This window comes from Tamandua tetradactyla, chromosome 6 (genome assembly GCF_023851605.1).
Source record: "Tamandua tetradactyla isolate mTamTet1 chromosome 6, mTamTet1.pri, whole genome shotgun sequence".
In the NCBI taxonomy this organism is placed as follows: domain Eukaryota; kingdom Metazoa; phylum Chordata; class Mammalia; order Pilosa; family Myrmecophagidae; genus Tamandua; species Tamandua tetradactyla.
Window position 1 is genome coordinate 123,023,737 of NC_135332.1, and position 20,407 is coordinate 123,044,143.

Here is a 20,407-nt window from a genome sequence, read left to right on the forward strand (position 1 = left end):
TTGTATCTATCGTGATCAGTGTTGTTTTGATCTTATACATTTCCTCCATGCTATTAGAAGACAATTAGATCTGAACCTTGCCTGCGCATGGCTGTTTTTGTCCTTAACAGCAGAGCCTTAGAGGTGGATAGTGGACTATAGTGGGGAGCACAATTCTTGGTTAAGACTTTTAAGCTCAGAATGTGATATCTATCTCTTGGTGAAGCTGATCTCACCAAATCATTTAAGACAGATGTTGCTGGTTACCTACTTACCAGCAATGGCCCTCTTCTTTCTGGCTAGCAAAGCCTCATGCTGTCTTATAGAAGGCTGGAATCTTCCCCAGGCCCAGAAACTGAATGTTGAGGAAGTCCCACTTGACATTTGGGTTTCTGGGAAAGTTTTCTCTCCTCCTTAAGAAAGGACAGAAAGGAGAGATGAGCCCCTTCCCACATTGTGTTGTGATTGTGATGTGTCATATCCTATAGGAAGCTTGTAACCATTGGGGAAAAAGACTGAGAACAATACCCAACAATGGTAATGTGAAAAGATGGGCAGAATCTTTTGTCGATATCGTGCGCCATTCAGTTAACCGAACCTGGGACCATGAACCATGCTACCTGCGAACAAGTTATATGAAGTAGATTTTTCTTATCACTTTAAACCAGTTTGATCAGGTCTCCCATTACTTAGGCAATGTAATGATAAATTATCCCTTCACAAAGTCCAAGAGAGATGATATAGATCAGATATGAGAAAACGTTTTCTGGAAGGATTAGCAAGTATTTTCAGCTTCGAAGGCCATGAAATCTCTTTCACAACTATTCAATTCTGCTCTCATAGCATGAAAGCAGCCATAAACAATATATAAAAAAAAATGGACATGACTGTAAAAATAAAACTTTATTTATAAAGCATGCTGCAGCTAGATGTAACCCACTGGACATAGTTTGCTATTCCGATATAGGTGATGTTCTCAAGTATTTTGGTTCAGAATTTGTTTTAATGCATCACATCTCTACACCACCTAGCTTACTGTACAATTAGGACCATTCCATTGTTCATGAAAACTAAACCCAAACTGGCTTTCTTGATAGAGGAGATTTCATGACTTCGTATAACTTGAAGGTCTAAGTGTAAATATAACATAAGCCTGGACTTCATGCAGGAGCTTAAATATTGTCATCAGTTGTCACTTTCTCTACATTTCTTGGCTAGCTCTCCTTTGATGGTTGGTTTCATCTTCACATTCTTCATGATGATCCTTGATAATTCATGGTTCATTTCTTCTTTCTGCCAGTCATCTAAATGGAAAGGGGAAAGAATACGTAGTGGCATCCATTCAAGTCTTGGAATTCATTGGAATTGAACTAACTGGGGAGATATGTTCATCCCTGAACCAATAAGAATATGTTAATGGGCCAATAGCATGCCAAGCTTTAAACTAATTCTCCTGTTCTATCCCTGGAGTCGAGAGTTGTGCCATTCCTGAATCATACAGACCAAGAATATGCAAAGAGTGACCTCCAAAAGATACTGAGAGATACTTGGAAAGGGGTTAAAGTTACAAAGTATCCACTATACTTGCTGCTTGCAATTGAATGATTTTTCCTTGAAAAGTTTAGACTAAAGTAAAATGAAAATTGAAGAATATGTAAGCAGTGAATATCATCTCCTCTGTAAAACATTTCTGATCCCTGAAAGGGAAATGACTACTCCTTCTTCTGTGACCCTGCAATTCTGGCTCCCCTTCTCCACATTATGCTATCACAGCCCATTAATGCTCTAAGTCACTTGATAACATTTATATCTCCCTCTTTGACTGCCTTTTCCACGAAGTAAGGATGGTATTTTATTTGTCTCTACATTGTTTTCCCCAGTGCCGACAAATAGTAGGACTCCTAATAAATGTTTATATCTTGGATATAACTTATATCATACATAAAAATATATCCTAAATTATTATATAATAATCAACAATATTCAGAGACATAAACTCGGGCCACAGCTATTCTAAGACCATACAATAAAAATCATTGCCCCAGGTACTGAAATAAAGCTACTTCAGTTTAAAAGAGTGCAGATAATATAGGAATTGATTGGCCAATGGCAGGAGATATGGGAAATGAGTAGAACTAGATAAGCAGTAAAAAGATTTAACTTTGGGTTTTGGTGACACTGCCAAAAATCAACATAAAAGGCAAGTTGCTAGAGTCATTGCATTTATAGGGTCTAATGAGTTGGCCCAACAAAACTACATTATCCTTTCAAGGATTATATTTTATCCCAGAAGGCAGAAAGCTGTGTTAAGAAGAACATTCAGGAAAGAGTTAGACCTAAGGCCCAATATTAACTATTGTCCTTGATGGCTATAAGATCTTGAGCTTGTCACTTACCTTGTACCTTAAATTTCTCATCAATATAATGAAAAAAGAAGACTAGAAGCTCCGTAAACTCTATTCCATTTCAAATAACTTATAATCCTGCCATATCTCTATGGGGTAAGTGTATGCTCTGTAAATATTTATGTAGAGGAAACTGAATTGAGACTTCGGTCCTTTTTTAAATAAACTTTTATTGTAGAATAGTTTAGATTCACACAAAAACTGCAAAAGTAGTATGGAGAGTTCCCAATACCTCACACTAGTTTTCCCTATTTTTAGCATATTACGTTATTATGGCACCTTTGTCACAATTAATGAGCCAATATTGATACTTTGTTATCACAACTAAAGTCCATGGTCTTAATCTAATAACTTTTTTTCTCTCCAGGAGCCCATCCAGGATAGTATATTACATTTGATCTTCATATCTCCTTAGTTTCTGTTGGTTGTGACAGTTTCTCAGACTTGCCTTGTTTTTGATGACTTTGACAGTTTTAAGGAGTACAGGTAACGTATTTTGTAGAATTTCTTTGAATTGGGATTTGTCAAATTTTTTTTTTTTTATGATTAGACCTGGATTTTGGGTTTTGGGGAGGAAGACCACAGAAGCAACCATCCATTCTCATCACAGCCTGTCAAGGGTATGTTACTATCAACACGACTTGCCACTGGTGATATTAATCTTGATAATGTCACTGAGGCCATGAAACTTGAAACTTTTTTATTCCAAATTTATTTGTGCCTTCAATGTGTCAGGTACAATGCTAGGTGCTGAACAAATAAATATGATGTTCTTTCAACATCAGATTGGATACAGTGTGGAGTGTTTATGCAATGTAATACTAGAGAGGATGGAAATAAACAACTGTTACATGCAACAATGCAAGCGACTCATAAACATAATAGTGAGCTAAAATAGGCAAGTCTTGTGTATGGTCTGTACAAAGTCAGTAGATACCTTCAAAGAGGAGGGTGGGAGTGTGATGTATGAAAGACACCAGGGGAGTCCCTCTGGGATACTGCACTAGGAATGCTCTCTTCCTTTATCTGGAGGCTGTTTACAGCAGTATGTTCATCGCGTTGTTTTCTGTATGTTGTAATCCAAATACAATGTGTATTACAAAAATAATTTCATATTGAATCAAAAGAGACTATCTTTTCTTGGCTGGAGCTATTGGTTTTTACCAATACTTTAGGGAGCAGAGAGGAAATTGGAAATTTATCAAAGATATAAGAGCTCTACCTGAAGGCTGCCATATGTGTGCACTAGAAATTAGATTTATTTTAAATAGTCTCTGGTGTAACCTAATTTGTGTTGGTGTCAAAACTCTGCCCCTTTCCTGTTTTTCTTTTTTTGGTCATTTTCTTTAACCTTTTAGAGTTCTTATTACCAGAAGGGTCAAATTTTCTCTTAACTGACAGATCTCAGCTCCCTTTCCATGTCACTCACTGATCTTATTCTATTTCAGTAAAGGGCTTGCCTTTTGCCCCAAAGCAGTTAGGTGGAAATGCTCAATTGTCTTATGCTTCTGTATATTTGTTTTCTAATTTACATTTCTCCACAGGGTTTATGTCTTTAAATGTCATGCTCTAAACTGATGACATTCAGTCTGAGGCATGACGCTTCCCACTTTTCTCAGAAGAAACAATCTCTGTGCCTATCAAACATGAAGTATCAGCGAGAAATGTAACTATTTGTGAAGCCATTTCCACTGGTTCAGAGAATTCGCTCTCACCTATTCACTTAGAGCCATTAAACTTGTCAGCTTCCAGCCATCACATGATTCCTGTGGCGTTAAAATTCTCTGTGAATTTCATGTCATCCGGCTAAATTATAATGGTTGCGCTTGCTATTCCCTTTGCACAGAGACCCTGTGTAGACCCCTCTCGATAATAATTGTACTTGTTTTCATATGTTCTTTCACTAAGCTGTTGGACACATTTCTATACCATGTGATGCCATTTTTGAGAAAAAAATTACAATATATTCAGTTTTTTGCTCTTGGCTTTTGTAACATAGCAGATTATTACTGACCTATGCTAAAGCATAAAGATAACACAGTCAAAAATGCATAACCAGAGTACCACTGACTTACGAAAAGACATTCAATTGGGTGTTTTCTTTAGGAAAGTCTATGTAAAATATCATTATAACAGGTTGAAATCAAAGTTTCAGTCACACCGATATATAATCCCCCAAGGGGATTAAAGTATCAGATAAATTATATCTAGGAAGGACAACAGAATTCTCAAACCAATGACCTCAGAGATCCAGCTTAAACCTTGCCCTTTTATAGCAAAAACAATTGAAGTGTGAGTTAGTAAATGGGCTGCCTAAGGACTTCCAGCTAGTGAGAAAGGGCAAGATAAAAACTAAAACTCAGGCATACTTTATACCACACAACATATACATTTATAAACAAGTGCTAAACAATAACAACAAAGCCAGTTGTGAACACACAATTAATTTTCATTATCTACCCACCTGATAGCAGTTGAATCAATTTTGCCATAGTATAGTTGTACTTATTCATTAGCCAACCTCAGATTTCCTCAACAAATGATATTAACTATTTGCCTTCAAATTCGAGTGGACCCTTGTCAGTTCTAGGTCCATAAAAACAAGTACTCTCTATACATATCTTATATGACAACTTGTTAAAGAGGTTTGGAAGTGGGAGTTCAGATTATTCTAAATGAGAACAAATTAGGTCAGAAATTTCAGCTTTTTCAAGCTGAAAAAGTTATATGGCTAAAGAAAAAGTACAAGAAATAGGAAAGAAAGGAAAGACAAAAAGTAAAATGCAAAAGATAAAAAAAGAGTAAATGAATAGAATAGTGAAGTGAAAGAAAGGGAAGGAAAATGAAATAATCCAAGCTGTACCCCTGTGAAGACATGACCACCTACAATATCTATGAAACTGAGGACACCACTAAGTATGGCAGTGCCTAACTGCAGATTAGCACATAAAGCATATTTGACTAGATAATATCACTAGAACTACATTAAGGAAATACTACCAAGGAAACATTCCTTCTCTACACAGCAGTCACACAGCATACTAATATCAACTGTTTTTATTTCCAGTGGAGCTTTTGTTCAAAATCTTGACTTTAGGTTATTCTATCAAGCAACCTTTCAACAAAACGATCTGTTTTTTAACGCTAAAGTAATACTGAATAATACAAGAGAAAGTAAAACTGACAGGAACTTGAATAGTAAACATTATTGAGCCCGATATGTCAGCAGTGAATCCCACATGAATTCAGATGATCAGGCATAAGAATGATTGTGGATACTTTCAACATTTGGTAAGCAATCCCAATTAGGATGTGTTAAACATTAAGAAGGCATTACAAAATGGCAAAAAGTGGAGTGGGAGAAGCGAAAGGGAAAAGCATTGTTCAAGAATGAATTGAAAGATCAGATCTTTAATCATTTAAAATATCATAGCTTACTGACTTGAAAAAAGCAGCTGCTGAAAAATATTTGCTTAATCAATTATTCTGCACACATTGCAGGCAACTTTTGCAGCTTTTTAAAAAACGTAAATGAATTGAGTCAGTAAATCAATTGTTTGGCCACTGTGCATACAAAACCATCAACTCTTTGGTTTTTGTCTTTAGTAAATCTTTTGTTTGTTGTTGTCTTTAGTAATCCAGGGAAACAAACTCAAATTAGTCATAATCCTAAACTCAAATTAGTTCATAATGCGCTAGTATTGGTCAAAATTTGTACTCTGATTTATTCTTTTATTAATTTATCCATTTATTCATCCATTTTGAATACTACTACAAATACCCCCAATCCATCACCCAATCAAGAATTAAAACACTATGGATTAACCACCCATGGGCTCCCCCCTCATGTCCTCCTCTGCCTCTCCCTGGAATTTTTTTGTTTATCGTTTCTTGTGTTTTTCACATATAAGTAGCTTTGTCTCAGAGTATTTGACTAAATCTACATTCATTTGAACCATGAATATCATTCCAGAAGAAAAAAAGTTTAACAGACAATCTCTCTCCGATTAGGAACAGAGATAATAATGGCCACACAGCAGCTAATATGCCTGTGAAGTCTTTCACTTCTATGGTTACAACAAGTTGACAGAAAATGTTGTGTTTAATTCATTAATTTTGGATAATTCAATTAAAGAGCATTAGCAAAGTGTGACAGGGATTACAGGGTGCTCAAAGATGATAAAGTGGTACCTCCATCAAAATTTCACTTATAATCTAGTGATTTAGTTATCTACCCAATCAGTACATGTTCAAAGCTATGGGATACCCAAAGAAGTTCAAGATATTACTTTTCACAACCCTGCAGAATCTTATGATCTGTTTTCCTGATCTGATGTATTCTGTGGCAGAAACTGGCTGGTTGTTCCTCAAACCTGTCTCCTTCTCTTCCGGGAACTTAGTTAAACTACCATTCCCAGACCCCCTGGTTGTTAAGTATGGCCATATGCTGATTGCAATTAATGGACTGCGGAGGAGCTGATGTATGCCTCCTCTCAAGACTAGAATTCCCGTGCAATTTCCCACTCTCTCTCCTTCCTATGGTGGGTGAACAGACAGCCCTAGAGGGGTTGTTGGAAACATAGGTTGGAAGGAACTGCCTTCCCGAATCACTTTATAAAATGGCTGCCTACTGAGTTACACACATTAAAAAGTTACTTGAGCAACAAATAAATTTCTACTGTATTAAAACACTTGGAATCATTTAGGATTTGTCTGTTATCACAATAATCATTGACTGTATCTAATATTCCTCCTGCTCCTAATTCCGAAAGTCTAATTCCAAACGTTGTCCTATGCCTTGGCATGATGAGAATTATACTTTTGTTTGAAGTTTGGCTATAGAGGGAACCTGAGCTTCAAATTCTGGTTTTGTCACTCCACTCATTCATTCACTCAACAAATACTTTTCACCAAGAACTCTTGGTTAAATGGCAGAAAAGCAAACGAGCAAAGTCACTGCTGCCATGGACTTTACTTTCTGGAGGGGAGGAACAGATCAAAAAAGCAAGAAAACACATTAATATATAATATGATATTAACAAGGGTCAGACAGAAAAAGATATCTGAGTGAGAAAATACAAACTTGGGAAGACACTTTAGATAGATAAAATAAATACAACATTATAAAGTAATTACATAAGATAAATATTAAAAATAAATCTGAATATTGGTATCTCTAGAAAAAGTATTCAAAAGATCATTTAAAATAAATATGATTTTATTTAAATGCAGTAAAGGTTTTGAGCCTCTCATTTAATATAAGGAAAAGAGGATAACAGTATTTATCGTGATGAATTTTTAGAGGGATAAATTTAATGAGATAAATGCCTGCAACTTAATAGGTATTGAAAGAATTATAACTGATTATGCACAGAATTTTCTAAATTTCTAAATTATCTAAAGCTCATGAAGTTTAAAATGTTAGTACTAGATAAGAAGAAAGGACATGACATAAGACAGGAGTGAAATAATCCTGAAATGCCTAATACAGACAAAAGAAATATTAGCAGTTAGAGAAGTAAGAGCTCACTTGAAGACACACAAAAAATAGGCATTAAGCTTGGTTGTAAAGGTTTGGAAGGATTTTGCCAGGAAGAGGTACTAAGGAGGAAGGAACAACCTGTGTTTACTGAAATGCGATGAGAAGAAAACAAAGAGAGTGAGAAAAATAGTTGCATGCAAGTGAGGACATGGTCAGGGAGTATGGAAGCTAGTTTGAAAAATAACTTTGAGGCATGAGATGTGTGGGACCTTGACTGCCAAGTTAAGGAATTTTCTAAATACAGCATAGTAGTATAAAGCACATGCCAAATAGACAATTTCAGCAGAAAGAACTTTTCTCAGCCATCTGACCAGTTTGTCAGCACAATGTTAGCTACTATCATTCCCACTGCCAGAGGTACACTTTATAAAATTAAGCAACAGGGGGTGCAAGGGTGGTTCAGTGGTAGAATTCTCACCTGCCATGCGGGAGACCAGGGTTCGATTCCTGGTCCTTGCACTTCCCAAACCAAACAAACAAGGAAAACAAACAATAAACAAGTAAAAAATTCAACAACCGGTTCTGCAATAATGGAATACTCACATGGTAAAATAATGAAATGTGACCCCGCCATACAGCATACAAAGAAAAAAAAATTAAGCAACACAACTTTCAGTCTTGGGAATCAGTGCCGTGATCCCACCATCTATATTTAATGTTTATACAAGCTTATCTGATCACCTTATACACACCCCTATTACCCCATACACATTAGAATAAGGTGAAATTATCTCTCTTATGGTTGGATATAGACTAACATTTTTCCCATTATCTCAAAATGAGAGGACATAGAAGGAGAAATTCTGAATGCTGAAATTAGCTCTGGTAAAGAAGTATCTTTAATTAGACACTCTACTTAAACTCACACCTTCACTTCTAATATAACTGAGTGGAAATCTAAAGAGTTTTTATTTTCCATTAGCATTAAAAATGAAACCATTTCCAAGGAACCGAAAACAAAGATGAAAGGAATAAGCAAAAGTTGTTCAATCTGGTCATTATCTTCAGACAAAATACCTTCCAGTCTCAAAGTTCTTTATGGAGTTCAGCTTAGACGTGTTTATTAAAATAATCATATATATAATCATACTCACATTCTTGCAACAACACTGAGGCCTGATAAACATCTCCCTTGGTTCTGTTCCACTTCACCAATGGGGCAAGCATGATAGGCAGAAGATTTTCAACAAAGCTATAAATCCTTTGAGGGAAACCTCCTACTGCTACTTCAGCCTGTCACCACAGGGTTTTTTGAGAACAGTCCCAGATGGGAATTAGAATAGCATATTTTATGGCCCCAGGAGATCATTTAAATAGCTGTGAAGGTTCTTTTGACAATGGAGCATTATAAAGGCCACACAGAGCAAAACAATTTTTTTCTTTTTTTTTATCAATTAAAAAAAAATTAACAAACAATAAGATATCATTTCATTCTACATATATAATCAGTAATTCTTAATATCATCACATAGTTGCATATTCATCATTTCTTAGAACATTTATATCGATTTAGAAAAAGAAATGAAAAGACAACAGAAAAAGAAATAAAATGACAATAGAGAAAAAAAGTTATACATACCATACCCCTTACCCCTCGCTTTCATTTACCACTAGCATTTCAAACTAAATTTATTTTAACATTTGTTCCCCTGTTATTTATTTTTATTCCATATGTTCTACTCTTCTGTTGATATGGTAGATAAAAGGAGCATCAGACACAAGGTTTTCACATTCACAGTGTTTCATTGTGAAAGCTATATCATTGTTCAATCATCATCAAGAAACATGGCTACTGGAACACAGCTCTACATTTTCAGGCAGTTCCCTCCAGCCTCTCCGCTACATCTTGAACAACAAGGTGATATCTACTTAATGCATAAGAATAACCTCCAGGATAACCTCTCGACTCTGTTCGGAATCTCTCAGCCATTGACACTTTGTCTCATTTCACTCTTCCGCCTTTTGGTGGAGAAGGTTCTCTCAATCCCTTGACGTCAATTCTCAGCTCATTCTAGGGTTTTTCTCAGTCCCTTGATGCTGAGTCTCAGTTCATTCCAGGATCTCTGTCCCACGTTGCCAGGAAGGTCCACACCCCTGGGAATCATGTCCCATGCAGAGAGGGGGAGGGTGGTGAGACTGCTCGTCATGTTGGCTAGAGAGAGAGGCCACATCTGAGCAACAAAAGAGGCTCTCTTGGGGGTGACTCTTAGGCCTAAATTTTAAGTAGACTTGGCCTATCCTTTGTGGGGTTAGGTTTCATATGAACAAATCCCAAGACTGGGGGCTCAGCTTATAGCTTTAGTTGTCCACACTGCTTGTGAAAATATCAAGAATTCGACTTGGGGAAGTTGAATATCTCCCCGCTCTCACCATTCCCCGAAGGGGGTTTGCAAATACTTTTCCAGCCACTGATCAAATCACTCTGGGATTCATCAGGGCATCACTCTGGACAAACCAACAAAATCTCATGTCCTACCTGAGATTCCAAGTACTTATGGCGTTCAATCAAACTATCTACAGAAGTTATATTAGGAAATGCTCTAGTCAAAATATAAATTTTGTAACAAATAAACATTTTCAGAGCAAAACAAATTTTGTTAATGAAAGTCCCTTAAAAAGCTGCAGGTTTTCTTCAAAAACAGTTGTCCACTCGCACTCCCACTCCCACTTATTTTCCATATTGATTCATTTCCAAAGTGTGATAGGACCAAAATGTTCAATTCATTAGAAAGCTGTTTTAGATTATAAAATAAAGTAACATTATTCCAGAAAGTTTGGTACAAAGGGAAAAAACTAACCCTAAATTATATAAGCCTATGACGACAATTACGCTTATTTTTACACATTTTCTTCTATCCTGTTGTACATAATTTTTTAAAACTTAGACTTCCTCCAAATTTATTCTTGAAAACACCATTCCTTTGGAATGTTAATTAGTCTGACAAGGAAAAGAGGTCCTGGGATTAAATACAGTTGAAAAAATGTTAAAGTTAAACAAAAAATAACAGGTTCCTCTAATATAAGTCCTCACGGTGCCTTTAGTATTCTGATATAAATGGTGAGCCATTAAAAGGCATGTAGAATGCACAAAAGGCCCTAAACATATTTAACACTTTTGTTCATAGAGTGTCTTCTGTAGCTAATGCTTCAGTGAATACACTTCCGGAAATACTAGTTGTTATTACAGTAAGTAGTGGGTTTACATAAAAACTCTGTAATGCTCTACAATGTAGCTTCATAATGTATATATTAACAACTGCATTCAATCATATAAAACATTAAACACAGCTAGATTCTGAAATAATCATGAAAATGATAAGAATGACTCAATTCTTTCAGGGAAGCAGCTAACAATTTATTGGGGGTAGATATTAGAAGGCAACAATCTGAAAAGTACTACATTAAGGGACAAAGAATTTTGAGAACTCATAAAAAGAATTCATAACACAGGATTGAAAAATTTGGAAGACTTTCTGGAGGAAGTGATATCTGAGTTCATAAAGACCTGAGGGCTAAAGGGAGTTTTGGTGAAAGAGGATGGGAACAGAGAAAGAGAGTTCCAAGTAGGAGAAATATGGTCAAGAAAAGACAGAGGCAAGTATGTGTGATGACTGTTCAATTCAGTGGCTATACCACAATCTACTTAACCACTGAACAAAAAGTAAAGATTTTATTTGGTCAATTTTTTACCATTATATATTTTTCATATTACACATAAAGATGATTTTGCCACATTTTGAATTATTTTAGGATACCTTTCTGGAGACAGGCACTTGGTGGAAAAGCATAAAAATATTTACAAGGTTCCTGAAATATATATTGCCAAATAGCCTTTCAAAAGTGTTGTATGAATTGGAAAATTGCCAAATGGTACTGGTTAACAAGAGTTGCACTGAATCTATACCAGTACTTTTTTATTTTTCGGGTGCATGGTCCAGGAACCGAACCCGGGACCCCCGCATGGAAGGTGAGCATTCCACCTGTGCGCCCCCTAATGGTACTTTTTTTTTTTTTTTTTTGCAAAGGCAGACATGGGGAAACGAATCTACCAGTATTCTTATGTCTACTAAAACTCTTTTTCTTGTCTCTGATTAACATCCCAAAGGAATAGTTAGTGTTCTCAGAGACATATTTTGAGGAATACTTGACTTTGATAAATCATATAACAAAAGGATAGAATGAAATGTGCAAGAAATTAAAATAGTTTAATCTTAAGCTTATGCGATTATATATTAGTTTTTATGTACCTTTATACTAAGGTTTCTGGTATATTACATTACTTTCGTAATCTAACAAACTGAATATTTTTACTCCCATTACCCATTCAAAGCAGATCTCTATCTAAATATTACCTTTCTATTTACATATAGATAGACTCATAGATTTATCTATACAGAGAGAGATAAATAAAATATATAACAATGAAATCTAATTCAATATTATATATAATAATATTGTAAAAAAATTAAATTATTGACAATATTTATTCCATATATTGTATTATTTAAGAGTTTAAATAAGAGAAAAGTTCATGTCTCTTTCATGTAATGTTTGGAGACAGTCAGCCCAGGGCTGGTATGTAGCTTTTCTCCATGGAGTCCTCAGGAACCCTTGCTCCCCTTTTCCCTCACTGCTCTACCATCTCCTGACAGGTAGATGAGGAAAGGAACAGAGACGTAGTGAAGGAAGGGGCACACAGTGACTGTTTTTTTATGGTAGGACAATGCCTGGAAGCTAACACACTTCTGCTCTCAGCTCATTGGTACATGGCCACACTCAGCTGCAAGGTGCAGAAGGAAGAAGAGCAGGCAAAAGCTAGGATCCATGTGGCCAATGAAAATTGCTTTATTTTGCTATGAAAGAGATAGAGAATGAGTATAAGAACTAGCATATCTGGCAGAATTTGACACTCATATTTCTTAGTGACTACAATGTCACTGCAAGTCAGGCACTGTCCTATCTTGTCCACACAGCAACTCTATGAAGGAGGTATTATTTCCTCTTGGAAAATGGGAAAATTAAAATGCAGATTACAAATTATTCTGAGTGCATCCAACTAGAATGGGGGAAAGATGCCCACTCTTTGTTACGAGGGCTTCCAATCCTGGTTACCATTTACAAGTTGTGTGATCTTGGGCAAGTCACTTAACTTCTCTGAGCCTCATAGGAGAAAGATGATGGGATAGCTAAGTTGAATATTCTCATACGAAAAAGACAATTAAAATTCCTACTCCGAAATGCTGTTCTGAATATAAAAATAATGCCTGGAATTTAATAGTACTCAAAAATGGGAGGTGGTAATATGTATAGCAATGATAGTGGTGGTGGAAACAGCACAGAAATGAGAATCAGCCCAAGCTTGTCTCTTTTTTCCCTACACTAGGCTGCCTTTCAAACCCTTCAGTGATCTTACCAGTCATCATAAAAATATTTGACATAACAGAGGCCATGAAACAGGTAGATTAAAGATAATGTTTCATTGATGCTGAAAAACCCTGTTCATTCCATCAATTAGTCAATCTACATTAATTGGCCACCCAGTGTAAGCCACTGTTTAATAAAAAGTGAATCAATCTTATTTTCAGATCCCTGATCCAGTGAGCTAAATGAAGCAACATTTTGCTGTACTGGCTTTTCTCATTTTACCCATTGCCACTGCAGCTTTTAGGTACAATTTACATCTCTTAACCACAGTAATGGAGCAGAAATGAAGACTCAAATCTCTAGTCTTATTAGTTGGGAGCCAATTGGCCCTATTTCTAAACCTCCTGCTTAAGCTGATAAGGTTAAAATGAAATAAGGAAAAAAATGACAAGGAAAAAAATTGTCCTTATTTCAGGGTTTCTGAAAAATAACCTGGGCTGTTTGTTGTTGCTATTTTTTAATGAAGGTTTCTGGGCACCACCTTAAGACGTATTGAATAGTCCTGGTGGAACTCTACCATCTACCTATTAACAATTCTTCTATGTGAGTCTTATGCCCACACGTGTATAGTTAATCCTCACCCCTCCTTGACATCACATCTCGTTTCTTAGTTATTCATAGAAATAGCAGGGTTAGGGCAATAATCAATTGCCCTCTTAGCTGAGCAGTTTCACAAAGCGCTCTGCCTCAACTAAATTTAAAAAATGAAAACAAAAACAGCCTGATAGAATCCTTTCCTAAGGCTCTTCACATTCACTCACAGATAAAAAGCTTAATCAATTCTGTGTAAACTATAGGAATTGGCTAGAAAACATAGGGAGGTGATCTGGGCCTTGAAACAGCGAGAGGGCAAATTCAAACCGGGTCAGCATGCTACCAAAGTTATGAGCATTCATTATTGGGCAAAGCTCAGCATTCTATTTTTGCTGGACAGAGAAGGAGAACTGACCTCCAAGCATTTTGTAAAGGCATAAGGCATACTTGGCTGAAATAAGTTGCCTGATTCAGCAGATAACTTTCCTTTTGAGTCAAGTCCATGGCTTCCAATCAACCCAGCACCCATCAGAACTGGTAGCACTGACCAGGGGCCACCTTATACCTCCACCAGAATCTTAAGCCTGACCCCTGAGCTGTTTTAGCTGTCTATATCTATCTTGCTAGCTAAATTATGAGTGCTTGGAGGGCAAAAACAATCTCTTGCTTATTTTTGTATACCCTGCTTAATCAGGAACAGTGATTTTTTTTTTACAAAAGACATTCAAAAATTATTTGTTGACATAAACTATTTGGGTTCCAAAAGAATTTGTCATAGTTTCAAAGTGCAGTATTGCATGGTCTCAAAAAGGATGCTTAGGGCGGGCCGTGGTGGCTCAGTGGGCAGAGTTCTCACCTGCCATGCTGGAGACCTGGGTTTGATTCTTGGTGTCTGCCTATGCAAATAATAATAATAATAATAATAATAATAATAATAATAATAATAATGCTTAGGAGGAGTGCAAGGGTAGTTCAGTGGTAGAATTCTCTCCTGCCATGAAGGAGACCGGGATTTGATTCCCAGTCCATGCACTTCCCAGAAAACAAGCAAGCAAACAAAAACTCAACAAATGTTGCTGCAATAATGGGATACTCACATAGAAAAAGAATGAAATGTGACCCTGCCATACAGCATACAAAAAAAAAGGATGCCTAGGAAATCAAGATATCCAAAAAGTCTAAGGGAAAAAAAATGGAACACAGAACACCAAAAAATTACTGAATTCTATGGGAAACTGAGATGAGTGTTATATAAAGATATAACAATAACATAATACCTTCGTTAGAGGCAAAGATTCACAGAATTACTTTTTTTCTAATAACTCACTCACCATTCCCAGTATCCACATATGACATTCTTTGAGCCCCAATAAATTGCCTATATGGTTGTCATAGTTTTTCTGGGCTGCTATCACTAATACCACTGATTGGTTTGGACTTTAGCAGCAGGAATTTATTGGCTCACAGTTTCAGAGGTAAGAAGGGTTGTTTCCTCCCCCAGTCCATAGCTTTCTGGCTGGCCAGCAATCCTTGCGTTCCTTGGCTTTCCTGTCACATGGTTATGTCCTTTCATTTTTCTTTCTCTTCCATTGACTTCCAGCTTCTGGCTCCTTCCTATGATTTTCTGCCTCTCTGCCTAAATTTCATCTGCTTATAAAGGACTCCAGTAAACTGGACTGATGCCCAATGTGTCCATTCAGTTGGAGTGCACCTTTATTAAAATAACATCTTCAAAAGACCCTATTTATGAGTTTACAACCACAGGAATGTGGATCACTACCAAGTACATGTCTAAATTAGGGTCTATAGTGCAGTCCACCACAATGGACATTGGTACTTCCCTTTGTCCTCCAAGAAAGACCCCTTCCCGTGGGGCTTTAGGACACACATCGACCAAGTACTCCACATCTTGAAGGTGACTGCACCCATCACTCCTTTAAAATGCTTTTTGTTAAAATTTGTTAACCTTAATCTGTCATATAATAAAATGTTAAGTAGTGACAAGTATTTTGAATATAAAATAAAGCATGGTAGAGGGATAGAAACAAACAAGGATGCTAATTTCAAAAAGTTTAACAAGAGGGAAACTTTGCTCTGGAGAATAGTGGCATGTGAGAAGAAATCTAGATGAAATGCTGGGAGCTACCCTGGTAAGTGAAATGAGAAGCCTGTTCTTGTCAGAAGGAAGAGCAAGTCCAAAGGTTTTAAGTAAGGATTGTACTTTGAACATTTCCTGGCAAGAAGGCAAATGAGCTAGAGCAGAGTGAGTTAAGGGGAAAATTGCAGAAAATGAGATCAGAAAGGTTGCAGGGAACCACATTATATTGGCTTTTCAGGCATGGTGTTTATTTTGTGTGAATTGGGAAGTTATTGGAGAGTTTGAGCATAGGAGTCACATAATCTCATTTTTATTTACATTCTGGCTACGTAAGGGGCCAAGAGTAGATGTAGAGAGTCCAAAGAGAACATGAGTTTAGCTTGGACTGACTGAATTGGGAGCAATGGAAATGGTAAGTCATAAGGTCCATAATACATTTTAAAGGTGGCTCTGATGCAGCTTGATTGAAAATGAGAGCTGAAGAAGAAAGAAGGGTTTGGGATGACTAAAATTTATTTTTGCCTTGAGTAGCTGGATGAACACTAGTGACATTTACTGAGGTAGGGAAGATGAGAGAGGGAGTTAGAATTGTAAGGGTTGCTATCAAGATGCCAGTTTTGAACACGTTAAGTAAGAGATGCCTGTTAGACATCTAAGCGGAGAGGATGACTATGCAGGGGCACAGAGGAGCCTGGAGTTGAAGGGAAAGCTCAAACTAGAGACACACATTTACTTATCATCACATAGGCAGTTTTAAAGCTAAGGACTCAGAGGAAATCACCTAGTGATTGAACGTAAATACTTGAGGAATGTATTTTTGCTTGTATATTAGTAATATTTGAATCTCATCCTTCTTCACACAGTGAGTATGACTAAAAGGATGAAAAACATACATTATCTATCTATATCTATCTATCTCTTTATTATTTCTCTATTATCTATCTGTTTGTCTGTCTATCTATCTATCAACTCTCATCTCCACAGAGTCCTGTATATAATGACAGGAAAATGTATCTTGCAGTTTCTTGGATAAACACATTTAAATGTCTCTGCTTTCTGTCAAGCCACTACATTTTTTTCCCTATCACTCATATATAATTGAAAACAGTAAGCAGCTTACTATCATAAAGAATTTTTTTATGTGATAGTAAAAGATCCTCCTGTACATATTAGTACGGTCATAAAGAGCACACTAAAGTCAAAAGTAAATGACATGAGCAAGAAATCTCATTAGATTTTAAATTGTAGCAAATAAAATTCTATCATGTTAAGGTTGCTAGTAAATTAAATTCAATTTAAAAAGCACTCCTTGCATAACTAATATGTGCCTAACACTGTGCAAGAAGCAGGTACACAAAGATAAACAGAAACAGTCACATATCCTGTAGTTCACGGAGTAGGGGGGATTTGTAATCCAGCAATCAGATGATTTGTGTACAATCTCATGTTGGATAAAAGATGTGAAGGGTGGGAGTATGGATCTGTACTTGCATCTGGTGGAGGAGAAGGAGCCCACCGAGCAAGCAGGAGTTGGGGAGGGGCACAGAGTGTCCCACAAAATGAAGAGAGTCTGACATGAATGGAAGATTGAGACTGATGAGAGATAAGGACAATAGCATTCCTTTTCATCCTGCTTGTGTGATCTTTGGAAAATATTTTAAAGTTTTCATAGGATTTACTTTTATCACCTGAAAAAAATATAGCGCCTATTTTTATTATTTATAAGATTTTATTCACTAAAATAACCATAGGATACTAGAATTTCAGCCTACCATTTTAAAAGTTAAAGATGCTGCCCATAATGCTAGAAAATAGCAATAAGAAGGATGAAGTAATCTAGGCTGAATTATCATAACTGGCCATACCTTGGAATCACTGGAAAAGCCACACCCAAGATATATTGAATCATAATCTGCAAGATTAGAGCCCTTGAATCTCTACTGTTTGTAGGTATCTGCTCCTGGGTGAATTAAACCTGTGATCTGCAAAAGGGCTGTTTGAGACCACTGTCTACAGTAGTGTTTTTAACCCTGGCTGTACATTTAAAATAACATGGAGAACTTTAAAAATTATTCATGAGCAGACCTTTCAATATAACTAAATTAGAATCTCTTGGGGTATTATTTCTGCAAAGCTCCAAGGTGATTCTAACAGGCATCCAGTGACTGCATGACGATATTTGATTTATGAGATGCAATTATTGTCTACTTTTATGTACAAAATGAATAAAAAAAATTACATATAAATGCATTCCCATATCAATGCTCCCACTCCCACACACAAATCAAAGCACAAGACTATTTTACCAAAGACATTTGAATCAAGTGAATAAGAACATGTGACTATAAATATTCAGAAGTGTCTTTTATAATATGTCTTTATAAAACTGTTAATCAAAACCCTACAAAATTTGATAAATGAAAACTGGATCATTTAAGTACTAATAACTTTGTAACAATACTGGAAGCATCTTCAGTTAGGATATGTTTAATCACAACATTTTGGTTGAATATGCACTGTCTTATAATTTCCTGGTGAAAGCAAATCAAGTCCTAAGTGGCAATTTAAAGGCTGCTTTTATATAGCTCAGCAAGAATACAGATATTTTGAGTTTGAGGTTATAACTAATTATACTTCTCTCCCTAAAACTCTGGACTAGGAATCATTCAAGAAGTAAAACCAGTAGTCAGAAAGATGGAAATAAAATAACTGTATCAGCTTTAGTACTGTTAAAAAACAATACAGAAAACATGGCCCAGCTGCAGAGCTACAAGTCCCCTTTCAATTCTTTCCTGGAAATATAAACCACAAGAGATGATCCACCCATGGGGAAGCCATTTGTCTTCCTTAGGGAAAAGTGAGTGAGTGATAGAAAAAAGCTAGAAATACTTCATGAATGATATTTTCCCCTAAGAACTGAAATAAATTTTACCTCTAATATGAGAAAATGAAGGGTGAAATATAAGTATTTTTCTACTAATTCTAGCACAAGGTATGCTTTTAAATTTTCCATATTTAATCAGGAGAGAACTACAAATATAACTTGAAAGTAGGAAAATTTGTTAGCTCAGATATTGTGCTTCTTTGGATGGTTATAGTAATCATGAATTTATCATGGGTAACTGTAAGGAATCACTGCAAAATATTAAGGGAATCTAAAAATGGGCCTTACTGTAAATTGTTTGGCAATTAATTTACAGGAATGCTTTTGTGTTAATTGTTAGCCTTAATGCTTCTTTGTCTGTTGGTTTGCTTTCACAGTAGCTCTGTAAACCCTCATTCCAGCTCATCCCTGCAGCAATCCCAGGGCAATATGTTCCTGGCAAATAAGGGTCTCTTCCTATAGCCTAAAGGAGAGGCTCTCCCAACGCTGGCTCTGAGTATAGTCTCAGTGTACTGTGTTTCTATATCAAACAACCAATTAATTTGATACATCTAACAAACTTATTAGTCAAAATGGGGGTATAATTTAATGTATTATCAGACCAATTTTATCCACTAAACCAATACAATCCAAATTAAAATTTTAGAAAGTACGTGAATATCAACCAGAATTGAAATTTTAACATCTTCAGTGGTACAGCCCTGGGTCTTCCTATAACTGCCTCTTGCACCACGAGTTCCACCAATGTCTTGTTTATAATGGGAAATCAGTAATTACTGAACAGTCTAAATAAGATGAAATTATAAAGGTCTCTAATACCTCAGATTCATGGGATCTGATTTCTCCACTTCTTTATGCTCCCGAGTGATCCTAGGGTCTCCTCATAATTCTCTTAACTGTTAAAAAATAATGACATCCAATATGAAAAGCAAACATGGGAAATACAATTTAAAAGGATATTTTTCTTAGGGTTTTTAAATCAGCATTCTGTTGTTACTGTTAATAAGAGCAATAATATGAAAAAGGAAATTGGTCCAAAAACGGAATAGGAGACTAAATAGTTGATGTTAGATTCCTATTTGATATAATCCAACTACAGGTACTGAGCACCTGCTAAGTGCCAAATATTGCTGGATGCTGGTGATATAAAGGCCCCCGAGAAAGGACATGACACTAATTATGACATCGGTGATAGTGGTGGTAGTGGTGATGGTGACTGGAAGCGGTAGTGGTACTCTTATTTTTCATGCACCTGATAATTTTATGAAGATTACTTGGATATCTTATTTGTGTTAGTTAGATTCAGTTGTCAACTTGGCCAGGTGAGCATACCTAGTCTTGTTGCTGCGGACATAAGCCAATGGTACGAGAACCTCATCTGTTGCTAATTACATCTGCAGTCGACTAGGAGGCGTGTCTGCTGCAATGAGTGATGTTTGACTTAATTGGCTGGTGCTTAAATGAGAGAATGCAACATAGCACAGCCTAAGCAGCTCGGCATTCCTCATCTCAGCACTTGCAGCTCAGCCCAGGCCCTTGGA

General features: G+C 36.3%; 1 long non-coding RNA gene across 31 annotated transcripts in view; it reads right to left on the bottom strand.

The window, feature by feature from the left end:
• Positions 1 to 20,407, bottom strand: part of LOC143686324 (uncharacterized) — a 123,824-nt gene that overhangs the window by 44,823 nt on the left and 58,594 nt on the right. For 15 of the 31 annotated variants that reach the window (XR_013177064.1, XR_013177057.1, XR_013177032.1 and 12 more), the window contains one exon: positions 870 to 1,283. The exons of 3 other annotated variants lie outside the window; for them this stretch is intronic. This is a non-coding gene — a long non-coding RNA (uncharacterized LOC143686324). Of the gene's footprint in view, positions 1 to 254; positions 393 to 869; positions 1,284 to 19,685; positions 19,763 to 20,407 lie in introns of those variants that run through there. 13 more of the 31 variants (XR_013177050.1, XR_013177048.1, XR_013177061.1 and 10 more) reach the window with 4 other exon arrangements.